Source organism: Leucoraja erinacea, chromosome 6 (genome assembly GCF_028641065.1).
Source record: "Leucoraja erinacea ecotype New England chromosome 6, Leri_hhj_1, whole genome shotgun sequence".
NCBI classification, from domain to species: domain Eukaryota; kingdom Metazoa; phylum Chordata; class Chondrichthyes; order Rajiformes; family Rajidae; genus Leucoraja; species Leucoraja erinaceus.
The window spans coordinates 24860088-24877851 of NC_073382.1; the positions used below are offsets into that span (position 1 = coordinate 24860088).

General features: G+C 41.3%; 1 long non-coding RNA gene across 1 annotated transcript; it reads left to right on the forward strand.

Moving 5' to 3' along the window:
- The first annotated feature begins 854 nt into the window (after positions 1 to 854).
- Positions 855 to 15215, forward strand: LOC129697967 (uncharacterized). The gene is made up of 2 exons (XR_008723594.1): positions 855 to 1377; positions 14831 to 15215. It is a non-coding gene; the product is annotated as an uncharacterized LOC129697967 (long non-coding RNA).
- The last annotated feature ends 2549 nt before the right edge of the window (positions 15216 to 17764 follow it).

The following is a 17764-nucleotide window of genomic DNA, read 5'->3' on the forward strand; positions in this document are numbered from 1 at the left end:
TGTATTGCTTGTTATTACTGTAACAAGACATTGAATACTTTCTTACACAATCATTTTTACTTTTTAGCAACTGTACGACATTTAAAAATAATTAATAATTTTGGATAGTCATTTTCTTTCAATCTCAAACTTCTTTCTTAGATTATAGCTTCTATCACAATGTCCTGCATTTCTTTAAATGGTGCTCTTAATGTTTTTAAAAATCATTTCAAAATTGTACTGTTTAATTCCTACTTTATTGTTTGATTTACTACTCAGTCTGAACTGAACTGATATCCTAAAGCAACCAATTAATGTGTAGATTGGTAATATTGGCCGAATTAAAGACACCATAAAATGGAGGACCCCTGCAATTGTCAGAATTGCTTAACCCTTGTCAGCTGAACTTTACAGGCTTTGAATGGCGCTAGCCAGTCTAGGCTCAGACTGGTATGCAGGATGGTGAAGGGTCCAGGTGTTCTCCTTGTTTCTCCAAATTGATAAAATGTACAGCAGTTTTGCAAACAAACCCTAAATGCATCATTTCGATTGGATCGCTGCAAAAGCATTAGAACAAGCTATTTACAAGATTAAAGATATTATAGATTCGAACAGTTACACCTCAGAAACAGGCGGTTTGGCTCACTGTGCCCACACTGACTGTCAAGCAACTATTTTCATACTGATCTTTTTCCAGTTTCTCAAAAATTCTAGCCAGATTCTATCACTCACCTCCACACTAGGAGCAATTTATAGTGGCCAATTATCCAACCAACCTTCACATCATTGAGATGTAGGAGGAAACCACAGTACCCAGAGGAAACATATGCAGTCACTGGGAGAATGTGCAAACTTCATTGCAGACAGGAGCTGAACACAGTTCACTGGTGGCATGAGATAGTAACTCTACTAGCTGCCCCAGGCTGTTTCCAAATGTGCATGGACCTTTTCTAAATGGTGTTTCTAGATTGACATGTAATAACAGCAAATTGATGGTTTTGCTCAGATTACTACTGTAAACTGTAGGTAAGTGATGAAAAGGATCAGAAGGGAATTAATAGGCATTTGAGAGAGAATAAGCTGTATGGGTACATGAATGAAGAAAAGGGGAGATGGGACTGTTGGGCTGCTCTACTGAAGCTATTATGGGCCTGATGGGCTGAATGGCTTCCTGCTGTGCATAATAACTAAGTCAGTAAATGTTCTTCTAAGGTAAGAGGCGATCAGATCATGTCCATGTTTCGATCCTCCTCTTATTCACAGGAGGAACGTACAAAGTCCATCCAAAACAACTCCTGAGGTCAGTATTGAACCTAGGTCACTGGCGTTGTGATGCAGCAGCACGAACTACTGCACCACTGTGGCAGCCTGCGGAGAGAGGACAAACAACTGGACAAAGTGAATAAAACTGCAATCGCGCATGCTGATTTCAGATCTTGCGGACAAATAATATTTCAAGCTTGAATTTTGTTGAAATACTTTCAAAGTGAGATAAAGTTCTTCAACTCTTATGGCATTGCCAACATGTTTGTACTGGCCGTTCCTGGAAATCCGACCCTGTCTTGTTTGAATCTAGCAATCAGAGTAATTTGATGGTTTACATGCAGAAATTCTTGAAAGTAGTAGGACAATGAAGAAGCTCTTAACAAAGAAGAAGGAACTCTGTGGTTTTTATGTAAGGTGTGCATAGCAAACATGCAATGGATATGAATAGGGTTATCAACATCCCTGGATTTATCAACAACCCTGAGAATTCTTTACATTAGTCTTGGAATCGCTGGCAACTTATAAAAAACTACTTGGGGGTTTGGGAAATTTGAAGCAAGCTTTGGATCGCTGCAGGTCAAAGGTTGTCCTCGCACCACGCCCCTCACCCTCAGGGTCTGGTTTGTACGTTTGTGACTAAACGTATAACCGGCTGGAACCCATAGCCTCCAGGGTGCTGGGGTCAGCTACATTCTAATGTTCCCAGTTCATGTTTATAAATTGCTGGGTAGTTCTCAGCTGGAGTATTATTTCTTATTATAGGCACCAGGCTCCTGAAGGCACTGCAAAGACAATTTACTAGCACGGAGGACTTCTGTCATGTAACCAGTGCAGCTGTGAAGTTTCTCCTTCCAGGAAAAACGATGAAGGCAAGATTTAATTAGTGGTGCTCAGAATTATGAAGGAAAAATAAGAAGAAACTGGTTCCAGAGGCTAAAAGACCAGGGACTTAGCAGGGTTTTGACCATAATGAAGGATTATGGCTGTCAGAGACAAGAAAGCGGAGTTAAGGCTGAGCGATCAATTATGATCTTGTTGAATTGGCCAGCAAGCTTTTACTTATTATTTAAAGTCACTGAGCCATCTATCATGGAAACAAGCCCTTCGTCCTACCCAAATCTGTGCTACCATTCAAACTGATCTGACACTAATCCCTTATTTTGCTGTTCTCCCCACATTGCCTTCAATGTCCATCAGTTTCCGTTACTCACCTATACAATGGATCATTTGTGGGCTACCACCAATAATATTGTGATGAACTAAAGTGTGTTAACTGAATGGGCATTGGAACCTGGTTCAAAGGTCATACACAAAAGCCAATGGGATATTTGCTTAAATAGGCAAAATGTATTGGGCTAGGGAGGTGTAGTATTTCTTTCAAAGTAAAGGAGCAGGCTGCATTCTTTGGGTCGAGAAACCGTTTTTATGCTTGCAAATGTGATAGCCTTCTTTATCTACAGTGGAAATCACCAAACGTTAATGCATAAAACCATTGTTTAAATGGTTCAGATCCTTTGCAAAAGATCATGATCTTGGCCAAGAAGATGATGGAAACAATGGTCAGGAACTAAGCCAACCAAAAAAATTCGATAAAAGAGGGGCTGTGCATTTCCCAACAGGAGCTGTAGACCATATCACCGCCATTTCATTTTGTTAGTCTGCGTGCAGGGAAAAGTCAGATGGACCATTTGTGTGGCAAGCTGCATAAAAGGCTCATCTAGAGGTGGATGCTGACATTTTCACTCATCTTAGTTTGTTGTCGCAAGAGATAATATAGGAATGGTTGGATTGTTTGATCTCCTGCATAGACTCTTCTTATCACCCTTCATTCCCACTGTGGGAGATGAGGGCATCCATTCACAGGTTGACTAATGTTTCTCTGGAAAAGTAAAGATAGACCAAGCAAGTGGCTGATGAATGTTATGTTGGGTCAGATCATCCTGGATCAAGCCTCCTTATTGAACTTGATGTGAGCAGGGTTCACCCACTTAACCTGATCCAAATAAGATAGTTGGCTGAGCTGAATCTCCTTCTCCGTTAGCCCTCCATAGTGGTGAAGGCCACAACTAGTAACTAGCCTCAGCAGATCCTTGAATGATGCAATGGCCTTTGGATACCCTGTTTGTAGTCAAAGGCCTTTGAATTGTTTTTAAATATCTCAGTTAAAATAGGCTTGAATAATTGAAAAGTGCCAAAAATTAAATGAAATGTTTTTTAAAAAATTGAAGAAAAAGATAACCACACTGTTTTACTCAGTGACTGTGACCCCATTCAAATGAGTGAGGGGCACATTAGTTATATCAGCTTTGGCTGGTACAAACTGAGGGGCAGATGAGGGATTCTTAAAGATAGCGGAGTCAGAGGATATGGGGAGAAGGCAGGAACGGGGTACTGATTGTGGATGGTCAGCCATGATCACATTGAATGGCGGTGCTGGCTCGAATGTTCGAATGGCCTATTCCTGCACCTATTGTTTATTGTATATTGTCTTTTGACTCAACTGAGTTATAGGTTTCAGTGCCTAGTCAAGTGATAGTGTCATAGAGAGTCATGGAGTTATAAAGTGTGGAAACAGGCCCTTCGGCCCAACTTGTCCACATGGCACAGATACACTAGTCCCACATGCCTGCGCTTGGTCCATATCCCTCCACACCTGTCCTATCCATGTACCTTTCTAACAGTTTCTTAAACGTTGGGATAGTTCCAGCCTCGACTACCTCATCTGGCAGCTTGTTCCATACACCCACTACCCTTTGTGTTAGGCAAAATACCCATCTTGAAGCATTCCCTTCGGAGTGTAATGAATGACTTGACACATGCCCTACAGCAATAAGGATAATTGAGACAATTAATGTACTTTGCTCTCATCTCTAGCCTTGATTAGCTCTCTGCTAATCTGGCATTCATCATGCTGAATAAGTCACCGAAGCTTTATTATAACTCGTACCATGAGGTGTGATTTGTGTTTGATAGTGGACTTATTTTAATAAGTCATACAACTGGGTAGCGATTTGAGCCTCGCCAACATTCTGTCTGTCTTTTCGTCTTATTTTGTTATTTTTAGTGTGTTTTAATAGTATGTGTTATTGTTCTCTGGTTTGTTTTATTTGGGGGATGGGGGATGGGGGAGGGTTGGGGGAAACATTTTTTCAATCTCTTACCTTGCAGGATATGCGATTGTTTTCCGGATTGCATCTCTGGTCGCACTGTGGCATAACATCATGGAGCTAGCAGCCTTGCTCGAGACTGACTTTGAGGCCCACCGCGGGGCCGTTGACTTCCCATCGGAGTCTGCGTTCCCTTGCCTGGGATTGACACTCCAACTGCGGCCTGCGGATTTTAACATCAAGGAGCTCGCAGTCTTGGGTAGAGGCTGATGTCGGGAAGCTCCAAAGTCGCAGAAGGTTCGACTAGCCCCGACCCGGGGTCAGATTACCCGGCGCGGGGGAGTTGATAACCCCCAGATGCGGGAGCTTAATCACAACGATGCAGCGGGCTCGACCACCGGCTCCGGGAGCCAAGATCGCCCCGACAACGGAAGGTTCGAGTGCCCCGACCGCGGGAGAACAAAGAAGGGAAGAATATTGAACTTTTTTTTGTCTTCCATCACAGTGATGAATGTAGGGAGTCGCTGTGGTGGATGTTCATGTTAAACATTTATTTGGGTGGCTTGTTGCTCTTTATTGGTATGACTGTATGGCAAATCAAATCCCTCGTGTGTTTCAAACCATACTTGGCTAATAAAGTATTATTATGATTATGATACAGACTGAGAAGGGTCTCGACCCGAAACGTCCCCTATTCCTTCGCTCCATAGATGCTGCCTCACCCACTGAGTTTCTCCAGCATTTATGTCTACATTATGATTCTGATTATGAACTGATGAACTAGAGTTGACTGATTAATTACCAAATTGATTTTTGAAATTTTCCTGTAGACAGTGACAATTTGACAGGAATTATGTAGATATAATAAGAACTCTCTTAATTGTGCTTAGCTTTATGCAGATTTTTAATTAATTCCCTTTAGAACAAAAGCATTCCTTGCAGAACATTTTATTTTTACCTTGGTTGTTCTGTTTGCTATTTTTTTCTTTTCTCCTAAATACAATATGTCACTGGTAGATTGTTGCAATGGTTATTATTCAGACAGTATCCAAGGGGTTTCCTTCAGGCAGTATGGTTTCTTGTTCCAGTTCCTTGCAATAGCAGAAGGCTCAATGAATAATTAGATTAGGAAACCAGTGTTTCTGTGAATGTGCATCATACCATGATCTTTCAGAATTCTACAAGACTTGAAGATCTCTGGGCCCCACCAGTTCTTAAATGCCCCCAAGATTTCATCACTACTTCATTTACCTGCATTGACCCTCTTTACCATCCCGTCCCTCTGTAATGTTGCATACAATTCTCCTTTTATCCACCTCTTCATCGTTTTTTTTGTTACTTTTTACCATCCTGCGTCAGACTTTAACTTGTTTAGTGCCACCCCCGAGTATACTCCATCTATACTTCATGCAGCCTGCATGGCTAATGGCACTCATGACTCTTTTCGGGACAAGCCGGGGCCTTGTGTACCAAAAGCTTCCTCAATTTCTGTCTTGATAGGTAATAGCAAAGGAATGGTGAATCCGCTAAGAAACAAGAAGCACTCAACTGCAAATTTATCACATTTAGCATTCATTCCTTGAGAGCCACAGCCTGTCCCAAAAAAATGGGACAGATAATGCTTTTAACACACTAAACTATCTTTATCAAATGTCAGGTCTTTGGCAGGAAAATCTTTTTTAATCAACGATTTCACTATTAAGTATAATCTTGATTTTATGTTTTTAGCTGAAACTTGGCTGGACCAAAATAACAGTGCAGTTGTTCTTATCGAGTCAACCCCTCCCAACTTCAGTTTTATGAGTAAGGCTAGAGTGCATAAGAAAGGAGGTGGGGTTGCCATAATGTTAAATGACTCACTCCAATGCAAGCAGATATCTTTTGAAAATGTTGTTTCTTCTGAATATGTGGTTTTTCTGCTGAGTTAATCCTCTTGAGGAACTATGTTCCCAAATTTCTACAGGCCACCTGAATACTGTGCAAGCTTCTTTGACGAGTTTTTACTGAACTGCTGTCTATAATCTGTATTGATTTTGATTTTGTAGTTACTGTTGGTGATTTTAACATTCATGTTGACAACCCCCAGGACAGAGGGACTAAAGAACTGTATAGTGTTCTTGATAACTACGGACTGACTCGGCATGTGACGGAGACCACTCACAACAAGGGGCACACTCGGGACTTAATTATCTCCAAGGGTCTGAACATTTCCAAGGTTGTGGTGACTGATGTTGCTCTCTCTGATCATTCCTGTGTTTTCTTTGACAGCACTATCTCCATGCACACAAATGTTCAAAAAGAGATAAGTCACTAAATGGTATATCACTGAAAACACCAGTGAAACATTTATTCAGCTTTTCCCTTCCACACCCGCCCCCTCTTGGGTCTCAGTCAATGAGCTTGTGGATCATTTCAATTCTAAAATTACGAATGTTATTGATGCCATTGCACCCACTAAGTTGAAGGCTGTCTCTGGTAAGAAAAGATCTCCATGGAGAAATGCCACGCTGGTAAGAACAGAAAAAAGAGTGTTGAAAAGTTGAACGCAGGTGGGGAAAACAAATCTCCAGGTTCACTATGACATCTATAGGGAGAGACTTCGCATTTATGGCTTGGAGCTGAGAAATACAAGGCGGTCCTTCTTCTCTGACATCATCACCAAAAACAATAATAATGCTTTGTTTGCTACTGTCGACAGGCTAACAAACCCTCCTGTGTCAGTAGCCACTGAACTTCCTACCAGGGCCTGCAATTAATTAGATAAGCAGTCAGTGCCTCCATATCAGGTACAGGATGTGTGTCGTTCGTGTGTCCACGTAAAACCAATACAAATGCCATGGCACAATTTTGTGCAATCAACCATAAAAACCTGGAGGACATTATACAGCATCTGAAATCCTCCTCCTGCAGCCTTGATATTCTGCCAACAGGCTTTTTCAAAAATGTTTCAAATTATTTGGCCGCAGATCTTCTACAAATCGTAAACACGTCTCTTCTCTCAAGTGTCTTCCCAAAAGCCCTGAAAACTGCAGTCATCGAGCCACTCTTAAAAAAGAAGTAATGTGCAATTACAGGCCCATATCAAACCTTCCATTTTTAAGTAAAATCATTGAAAACGCTGTTTTTCAACAGCTTAACAACTTTTTGTCACTAAACAACTATTTTGATGTCCTCCAGTCAAGTTTTTCGACCACACCACAGCACTGAGACTGCTCTTGTTAAGGTCTTCAATGACATCCACTTAAATACAGACAGTGGCGAAATTTCAGTCTTAGTGATCTCAGTGCTGCATTTGACATGGTCGACCACATGACTGTTGTGCCAAACATAATTCGAACCACATCATCAATTTCGCAGATGACACAACAGTGGTGGGTCTCATCAGCCACGATGACGACAGCCTACAGAAAGGAGGTACAACAACTCATCAACTGGTGTGACATCAATAACCTTCAACTCAATGTCAATAAAACAAAAGAAATAACTGTGGACTTCAGGAGGAAACAGACAGCACACACCCCACTCACCATCAATGGCAGTGCAGTGCAGTCTGTGAAAAGCACCAAGTTCCTGGGAGTGCACATCACAGATGACCAGACATGGTCCACCAACACCATCTCCATAGTCAAGAAAGCAAAGCAACGCCTCCACTTCCTTCGACGGATGAGGAGAGCTGACCTCCCCCCTTCTGCCCTCACCACTTTTTACAGGGGTGCCATTGAGAGCATTCTTACCAGCAGTCTCGCAGTCTGGTATGGCAGTTGCTCTGCTGCTGACCAGAAGGCACTACAGAGAGTGGTGAGGACAGCAGAGAAGATCACCAGATCACCCCAACCAGCAATCCAGGACTTATTCCCATCTCGCTGTTGCAAGAGAGCAACCAATGTCATCAAAGACACCACCCACCCAGCACACAAACTGTTCACCCTCCTACCATCCGGCAAGCGCTACTGCAGCATGCGGAGCAAAACCACCAGATTCAAAAACAGCTTTTGCCCTCAGGCTATCAGACTACTCAACACACTGAAGAAAATTCCATGAACATTACACAAACTAAGACCAATTGACTGTCAAAATAAAAATAAATTTAATTCAAAGTCTGCAGTATGCTATTTGCACTTATATTTTATATAATGTATATGTCCTGTCTATTTTTATTGGTATATAGTCTGTCTGTGTTATAAATATTACTTGCACATTTGGAGTATGGGGAAACGCAATTTCAATCCTCTGTGTTTAACTGTGTGTAACTACTTGTTGCATTATTTGAATTGACAATAAAGTTTACTTTACTTACTTTACATATTACTAGACTGATAGGACAACTGGGTTGGACTTTCTGGCACAGTACTAAACTGGTTTGAATCCTACTTAAAGAACAGGGACTACTTTGTGTCTCTAGAGAATTACACATCCGAGCGGACAAATATGACATGTGTAGTTCCCCAGGGGTCCAATCTCAGATTATGGAAAACAACAAAATAAATTACCATAATTATGCAGACGACACACAAATTTACATAACCATATCACCAGGGGACTATGGTCTAATACGAATACTGAGTAAGTGCATCGAACAAATCAATGATTGGATGTGCCAAAACTTTCTTCAATTTAATGAAGACAAAACTGAGGTTGTTGTTTATGGAGCCAAAGAGGAACGATAAAAAGTCAGTGCTCAGCTTCAATCGGCAATGTTAAAAACCATGGACAAAGCCAGAACTCTTGGTGTAATCATGGACTCAGACCTGAATTTTAAGCCACTTTAAGACAATTACAATGTCAGCCTACTATAACCTTAAGAATATATCAAGGGTTAAAGGATTTATGGTTCAACAAGATTTGGAAAAACTTGCCCATACATTTAACTTCACTTGACTACTGTAATGCTGTCTCCCTAAAAAATTGATTAGGCAGCTGCAACTGATTAAAAATGCTGCTGCTCGAGTCCTCTCTAAGACCAAGAAAGTGGATCACATCACTCCAGTTTTTAGGTCTTTACACTGGCTTCCAGTCTGTCGAAGAATTGATTTCAAAATATTACTGTTGGTTTATAAAGCACTGAACGGTCTAGGGCCAAAATACATTTCTGACCTTCTGCTACATTTGAACTATCCAGACCTCTGAGGTCATCTGGGGCAGGTCTGCTTTCTGTCCCCAGAGTGAGAACTAAACATTTAGTTTTTAACAAAAATTTCCAGAAAATTGCAGGTCCGCTCCAACTCTCAGTTCTTTTAAATCGGGGCTGAAGACTTTTCTGTTTGACACTGCTTTTAATTAAATTAAATATTTATTCATTTCTTACATTGCGCTGTAACTTTTATTCTTGTATTTTATACTTGTTTTATTCTATTTTAGCTTGTTTTTATTTCCAATATATTTTTAATGACTGTTTTTAATTGTATTTTTAATACTTGCACTTTTATTGCCTTGTTGCTGAAATGTTTTGAATATTGCTCAGAAAAGCAGCTAACATTTATTACTGAATGAGAAAGAAGAACAGAAGTTTTGTGCAACACCAGACTCAGGATCATCTTCTTCCCCACTGTTATCAGGCTTCTGAATGATCCTTTTATATGCTAGGTTTTAATCACATGCTTGGAGTTTGTGTGCGGCTGAACAGCACTTTACCCTGAATTGCTCTATGTTTGCTGAAATGTGCTTGGGTCTGATATGAAGAATAAACAGGACTGCTTGTGCCAATCAGAAAAGCATCCGTTAAGAGTGGTAAACATCGGTGGGGGGCGGGGGGGTGAACACATATCTTGGCCCTGTGTAACCTTCAGTCCACACATCATCAGTAGGCCCCTTTACTGGGTCTTCTCCCCTCTCTTCCACAATGAGAAAGAAGAACAGAAGCTTGAAAGTGTGCAACACCAGACTCAGGATCATCTTCTTCCCCACTGTTATCAGGCTTCTGAATGATCCTTTTATAACCGTAGGTTTCACAGTCCGACGCATCAAATCATCCCACTTCAACTGGATAGACTTGACATTGGCAAGCTCTGTGTAGCGCAGCTTCTCTGTGGGGAACTGTGAGCTCTATGATGTAAGCAGTCTACAATGCTGAAAACAATATTCTGTGGACCCTGTCAGGTGGAAAAAACTTTGTCCTATTTGTCTCTATTTCCATGCATAGGTTTCCTTCTTCTGACATGGAAGGATGTGTTTTCTGTCCTTCTCGGACAAAGGTTGTTGCCCTTAGGCGGGGGGGGTTGCTTGCTCTCGGAGGCAAGGAGTTGGTCGCACACCGCCTGTTCTCAAGGGCTGATGCCAGGCTTTTTAGTACCTGATTATGCCGCCACGTGTATCTCCCTTGCGTGAGGCTGGTCTTGCCCAAAACAAAGCTTTTCGATATATCTCGGTATTTGTGGCAAAAATTAAAACAAAACCTATACATAGCATTCCAGGTACCTCAGGGTGGCATGGTAGCACAGTGGTAGAGTTGCTGCCTTACAGTGCTTGCAGCACCAGAGAACTGGGTTCGATTCCGAATACGGATGTTGTCTGTACGGAGCTTGCACGTTCTCCCCGTGACCGCATGAGTTTTCTCTGAGATCTTTGGTTTCCTCCCACACTCCAAAGATTTACAGGTTTGTAGGTTAATTGGCTTGGGTTTGTATACTTGGTATAAGTGTAAATTGTCCCTTGTTTGTGTAAGCTTGTGTTAATGTGCGGGGATCGCTGGTTGGCGTGGACTCGGTGGGCTGAAGGGCCTATTTCCGCTCTGTATCTCCAAAAACTAAAGGTGCATTCTCAGCAAATGTGACTTAGATCTTATTTGTGCCTATCTGTATGAACATCTGCAGGTTGCATTGTTTACAATATTCACTTTAATGGGGCCAAATTCTGGAAGTCTGTGCAATGTGAGGATGCAACCTTAACATCTGTTTACTGCAAATAACCAAGATTGATTTATCCTTTTATACTCCAGTTCCCCCAGCAATAAAGAAATACAATCCATTTACTTTCCTAATTGCTTGCTGCACCTGTTTGTTAAATTTATGTGGTTCACATGCATTCCAACTAATATCAATCATTAATGGCTTCTCACATTTCATTAAAAAAATAATCTATTTACCACCAAAATGGATTACATCACATTTCTCCACATTGTATTCCATTAGAACATTGAACAGGACAACATAAGAATAGGCTCTTTATCCTGCAACGTCTGTGTTGAACATGATGCCAAGATTAACTCTCATCTGACTGCGCATAATCCATATCCATCCATTCCCTGTATATTCATGTGCCTATCCACAAACCTTAAACAACAATATCATGGCTGCCTCCACCACCATCCATGGCAGCATGTTCCAGGCACCACCACCATCTACTGTAGGTAAAAAAATGCTTCACACATATTCTTTAAGCTATGCCCTCACCTTCAAGCTATTCCCTCGAGTATTTAATATTTCTATCCTAGGAATTTTTTTTAGTCTGTCTACCCTATCTATGCCTCTTATAATTTTATATACTTCTATCTCAACAAATGCCAGCGATCCAGAGAAAACAATTCAAGTCTGTCCAGCCTCTCTTTGTAGCTAATATCACCTAATCCAGGTATCATTCTGGGAAAGTCTGAGTCTGAAGAGTGGGTCTCAACTCGAAAGGTCACCCATTCCTTCTCTCCAGTGATGCTGCCTGCCCCGCTGAGTTACTCCAGCATTTTGTGTCTATCTTTGGTGTAAACCAACATGTACAGTTTGTTCCTATACAGCATTCTGGTAAACTTTCTTTGCACCCTTTCCAAAGCCTTCACATCCCTTCTGTATCGGAACTGTGTGCATTACTCTAAATGTCGCCTAACCAAAGTGAAATAAAACTGCATCGTGGCTTCTTATACTCAATGTAACAACTCATGAAGGAAAACATACTGTATAGAAACATAGAAAATAGGTGCAGGAGTAGGCCATTCTGCCCTTCAAGCCTGCACCGCCATTCAATATGATCATGGCTGATCATCCAACTCAGTATCCTGTACCTGCCTTCTCTCCATACCCCTTGATCTCTTTAGCCACAAGGGCCAAATCTAACTCCCTCTTAAATATAGCCAATGAACTGGCCTCAACTACCTTCCGTGGCAGAGAATTCATGAGATGGCAGAGAATTCCAGAGATTAAGAGGAGTTTAGAGGGATTAGAGGGGTTTAAAGGGGATTAGAGGGGTTTAAAGGGGGTTTAGAGGTGTTTCGAGTGATTTAGAGGGATTTAGAGGGGTTTTGAGGGGTTAGAGGGGTTTGTGAAATTTAGAGGGGGTTTAGAGGAGTTTAGAGGGGGTTTAACGGTGCTTAGAGGGGTAGATGGATTTAAAGTGGTTTTGAGGGAGGTTTACAGCGGTTTTGACGGTTGTAGACTGGTTTAGTGGGTGTTCAGAGTGGTTTTGAGGGGTTTAGAGGGGTGTATATGGCTGTAGATGGGGTATTCGGGAGTTTAGAATGTGTATAGTGGGGATTAGAGGGCTTTAGAGTGGTCTGGAGGGGGCTTAGAGGGATGTAGAGGGGGTGATATAGTTTTAGAGGGGTTTAGATGGCATTTAGAGGGGTTTAGATGGGTTTACATGGGTTTACAGGGCGTTTAGAGTGGGTTTAGAGGAATTAGAGGGGTTTATAGGGGTTTTGAGCATTTGGGAATGGGTTTTGAGGGGTTGAGAGGAGTTTCGAGGGGTTTAGAGGTGGTTTGGATGTGGTTTAGAGGAATTTAGAAGGGTTTAGAAGGAGTTTAGAGGGGGTTTAGAGGGGTTTTGAGGGATTTCCAGGGGATTCAGTTGGGTTAAGAGGAGTTTATAGGGGTTAAGAGGGGTTTAGAGGGGTTTACAGTGGGTTACAGGGGGTTTAGAGCGGGTTGGAATGGGTTTAGAAGTGTTTTGTGGACTTTAAAGGGGTTTAGAGTAGGTTTAGAGGGGTTTAGATGCGTTTAGAGAGGTTTAGAGGTGGTTTAGAGGGGATTACATGGGTTTTCAGGGGGTTAAAATGGGTTTAGAGGGGGTTTAAAAGGATTTAGCGGGAGTTTAGAGGGGTTTAGAAGTGGTTTAGAGGGGTTTAGATGGAGTTTAGAGGGTGTAGAGGGGGTTTAGAGGGTTTAGAAGTGCACAGAGAAACATAAAAACATAGAAAATAGATGCAGAGAGTTCCAGAGATTCACCACACTCATTGAAAAAAGTTTTTCTCATCTCGGGCCTAAAGGATTTCCCCTCTATCCTTAAGGTGTGACCCCTTGTCCTGGACTTCCCCAACATCAGGAACAATCTTCCTGCATCCTGCCTGTTCAACCCATTAAGAATTGTGTAAGTTTCTATAAGATTCCCCCTCAATCTCCTAAATTCTAGCGAGTAGAAGCCGAGTCTATCCAGTCTTTCTTCATATGAAAGTCCTGAAATCCCAGGAATCAGTCTGGTGAACCTTCTCTGCACTCCCTCTATGGCAATAATGTCCTTCCTCAGATTTGGAGACCAAAACTGTATGCAATACTCCAGGTGTGGTCTCACCAAGACCCTGTACAACTGCAGTAGAACCTCCCTGCTCCTATACTCAAATCTTTTTGCTATGAATGCTAACATACCATTCGCTTTCTTCACTGCCTGCTGCACCTGCATGCCTACTTTCAATAACTGGTGTGCCATGACACCCAGGTCTCGTTGCATCTCCCCTTTTCCTAATCGGGCACCATTTAGATAATACTCTGCTTTCCTGTTTTTGCCACCAAAGTGGATAACCTCACATTTATCCACATTATACTGCATCTGCCATTGCCCACTTACCCAGCCTATCCACGTCACCTTGCAGCGTCCTACCATCAATTAAAACGTTAAACCAAATGAATTTCAGTAGCATGCCTTCATATCTAATATATCTTGGCTTCTGAGCAAATGAAGCAGATAATAAATGTAATATCTCTACCATGCATTAATGTCTGGGTCTCTGCATTATAGATGTCCAATATGTATCCATGGTGCCTGCAGCCTTCATAACTAGCATGTGCAAAGATTTTTTCAGAACTTTCTAAGAAATTTGAAGGCTCCAAAGTTATTTTGGAATGAATGAAGAATTCTTCAAATTCCATCTTCATAATAAAGCAGATCCTCAATGGGAAAACTGGTCCCTTCCTTTGAGAATCAAAAATAATGCAGTAAAATGCTGGGAATACTCAACAGGTCGGACATCGTTTGTAAAAAGAGAAAAACAGTTAAAGATTTAGGTTGATGATGTTTCAAGTGAACTTGAATGAAGAATCATGAACCTGAAACATTAGCTCTATTTTTCTTGTGTTAATGCCATTTTGTATGTCCACCACTTTCTGTATTTATCCCTTATTTTGGATACTTTTGATTAACACAGTGTTGTTCCTTATTGATGTTCATGTCAGCATTTGTCACTCAGATCTACCATGATCTATTTTCATTAGTAGAAAAGGGAAGTGAAATTGCTGATGGCATTCGTAAAGCTAAACTGTATGTATTTTTGTCTGTATTTGCAGGAACCAATGTGAGCTAGTTCTTGCAAAAGAACATATGAGAAATCTACCTCAATTGCAAGTTCCAGAAGAGAAGGACATATGCTCAATAGATGGTGACTGAGATTTCCTGCATTGTCTATTGGATGATATGTGGCAATGAAAGTTCTGTTATGTGGCAATGTGAGTTCTGCTCAAGTGGATTCTTACTCCCTTATGCTTTTCAGTGAAATTTAGACAGTTAAACCTTCAAACTGCTTTTGCAGTCGAGCTGACTCTGCCCAAGTGACCTCAGCCTTAGCTTTTTTTGGAACAACTCAAGACTTCCTAACAATCGTGGATGATGCAACATTCTGTGAAACGGACCACCAAAATGGGAACACCCTTTTAAGACTGAAAGTAAAATATCTTCTCTCAAAATTTCATGAGTCTTTGGAACTCTCCTCCTTGAAAGGCAGTAGAAGTAGAAGTAGAACATCTGAGTACCTTTAAGGCAGATATAGCTGGATACTTGATAAACAAGAGGGTGAAGGCTTATGGTGGGTAGATGGGAATTAAAAATTCAGGTTGCAATCAAATTAGTCATGAATATATTGAATGGAGAAGCAGGCTCCAGGATGCCAATGGCTACTCATGCTCCTAATTTGTACGTTTGTATTCCAGGTGCTTTTCTTTGTCACGGTTTCTACATCCACCGGCTGACCCTAACACAATCCAATATTTTTATAGATGCTGAAATGGCAAACGTTCCATAATTGGCGGTATTCATTTGACTACACATTCAAATTATTCAACCTACACAACACACATTTTGAATTCAGGGTAGGTGGTTTACTACTATAATATTGTGGGCAACCTGATATGAGGAATAAACATAAACAGTAAGATTAAACGAGCTTACCAGTTCGAAGTTTGATCATTATTTTATTAGGTGTACGTTGAGGGAATATGTGAAGAACCCCGCCAGGATGCATGCGTGTCATTCTTCAAAGCAGCGGTGTGAAATCACAGATAACTGTAATGACTTAAACATAGTAAGATTAGAGAAAGAAATACCAGTTGAGTATATGATCATGGGTGGGAGTGGAGGGCACGTATTCCCTCAACGTACTCCTCATAAAATAATGATCAAACTTCAAACTGGTACGTTCTCGTTTAATCTTACTATTTTACTTCGGAGTCACGTGAGTGACTACGTGAAGATTTCAAAGCTCTGTGATTTCATGCCGTGGAAACGAGTCCATGCATCACATCTGCTTTAATGACTGTAGGAGGAATTGTGTCAACATATTTTAGACATGAATCCGACATTGAAATCCATGAATTGATTAACACAAATTATAGCCCCTATTTATGGGGTAATTAAATTACAGAACTTAAATTGTTTCTGCAAATGTTCCAGGTTTAATGACTGGTTTATGATAAAATAGTTGGAATGTTTTTTCCCCTGACCATCCTGCTGCCTTGAGGATTTGGTCCATTGGTACATCCAACTGCATAGCTGCTGATGTAGCTGCAGCCCTGGTGGAATGAGATTTATAATATTAGTATCCACCCCAGCCTGTGTTAGAACCTGTTTCAGCCATCTTGAGATGGTCTGGACCGACACTCTTTTGTGTGGTTGCTTATGGCTGACTAAAAGTGCCTTCTCATTGTCTCTGATGATTTTTGTTTTCTCCATATATAACGACAAATGTTTTACTATACAGAGACGATCATCTGTTAGGTAAGACCTAAATTCGATATTGAGGCCCGCTGATCCCTGTCTGTTCTGTTTCACTAATTCATAAATATGAAACGTAATGTTTTCAGATGAAGAAGTCATGTTGTCCAGTCTTAATTTATGTAATGACTGTACCCTTTGTGCCGTGACCAATGCCATTAGCATGACTGTTTTTAATGTCAGTCTATGTAGGGACAGAGCTGTTGCTGGAGACCAATTCCTGAGCATCTTCAGGACAATACTCACATCCCATATTTGGGAGTACCTGGTTCTTGGGGGATTGGTATTAAAAATTCCCCTCATATGTTTTGTTACCAGTGGTTGAGTTCCAACAGAGTGACGCTCTGTTCCTTGCCATAGATAAGTCGATAAGACACTTCTGGGGCAGTTGATGGCACTATAACTGAGCCCCTCATCATAATGGAGGCCTGCCAGGTAATCCAGAACAGACGGGATGTTCATATCTCTGTAGGTGATTCTGTTTTTGTTATAATACATCTCCCACTTCCTGATATAGACCAGATACTGTTTTTTGGTGGACTGTCTTTGGGCCGCCGAAATCATGTTCACTGTTCGGTCCGTCAGTCCCAGCTGTAGTAGAGGTATTTTTAAACTCTACAAATTAATAAATTCAAATAGTTATGGCATGGGTGGCTATCCCTTGTTATGGGATGAACCAACAAGTCTGGTCTATTCGGGATGGTGATACATGGTTCTAATACCATGTTCATTATCACTGGGAACCATGGTTCAGTAGGCCAATCGGGTACTACCAAAATACCAGACGCAGAGTCCTGCTGTATTTTCCTTAATACCCGACTGATGAGGCAGAAAGGAGGGAATGCATAAATAAACAATTTCCCCCCAATGCAGCGAAAATGCATCTGTCGCCGCTGCCCCAGGGTCTGGTTCCCATGAAACATAATTTGATAACTGGTGATTAAGCCTGGATGTGAATAGATCAATATCTAGTGTTCCATATCGTGCCGTAATATCAGCAAATACTTTTTATTCAACATCCATTTGGTGTTTTCATTAAATTTGCGTGACCTGGTGCCTGCCACTAAATTTAGTTTACCTGGTAGGTAAGTAGCTGATTTCCAAATATCTCTCTGGATACACCACTGCCAAATTGTATTAGCCAGATTATCACATGATGTCGATTTGTTTCCACCCATGTGGTTGATATATGCTACCAGGGTGGTATTGTCAATCTGTAGTCTAACATGCTGGTG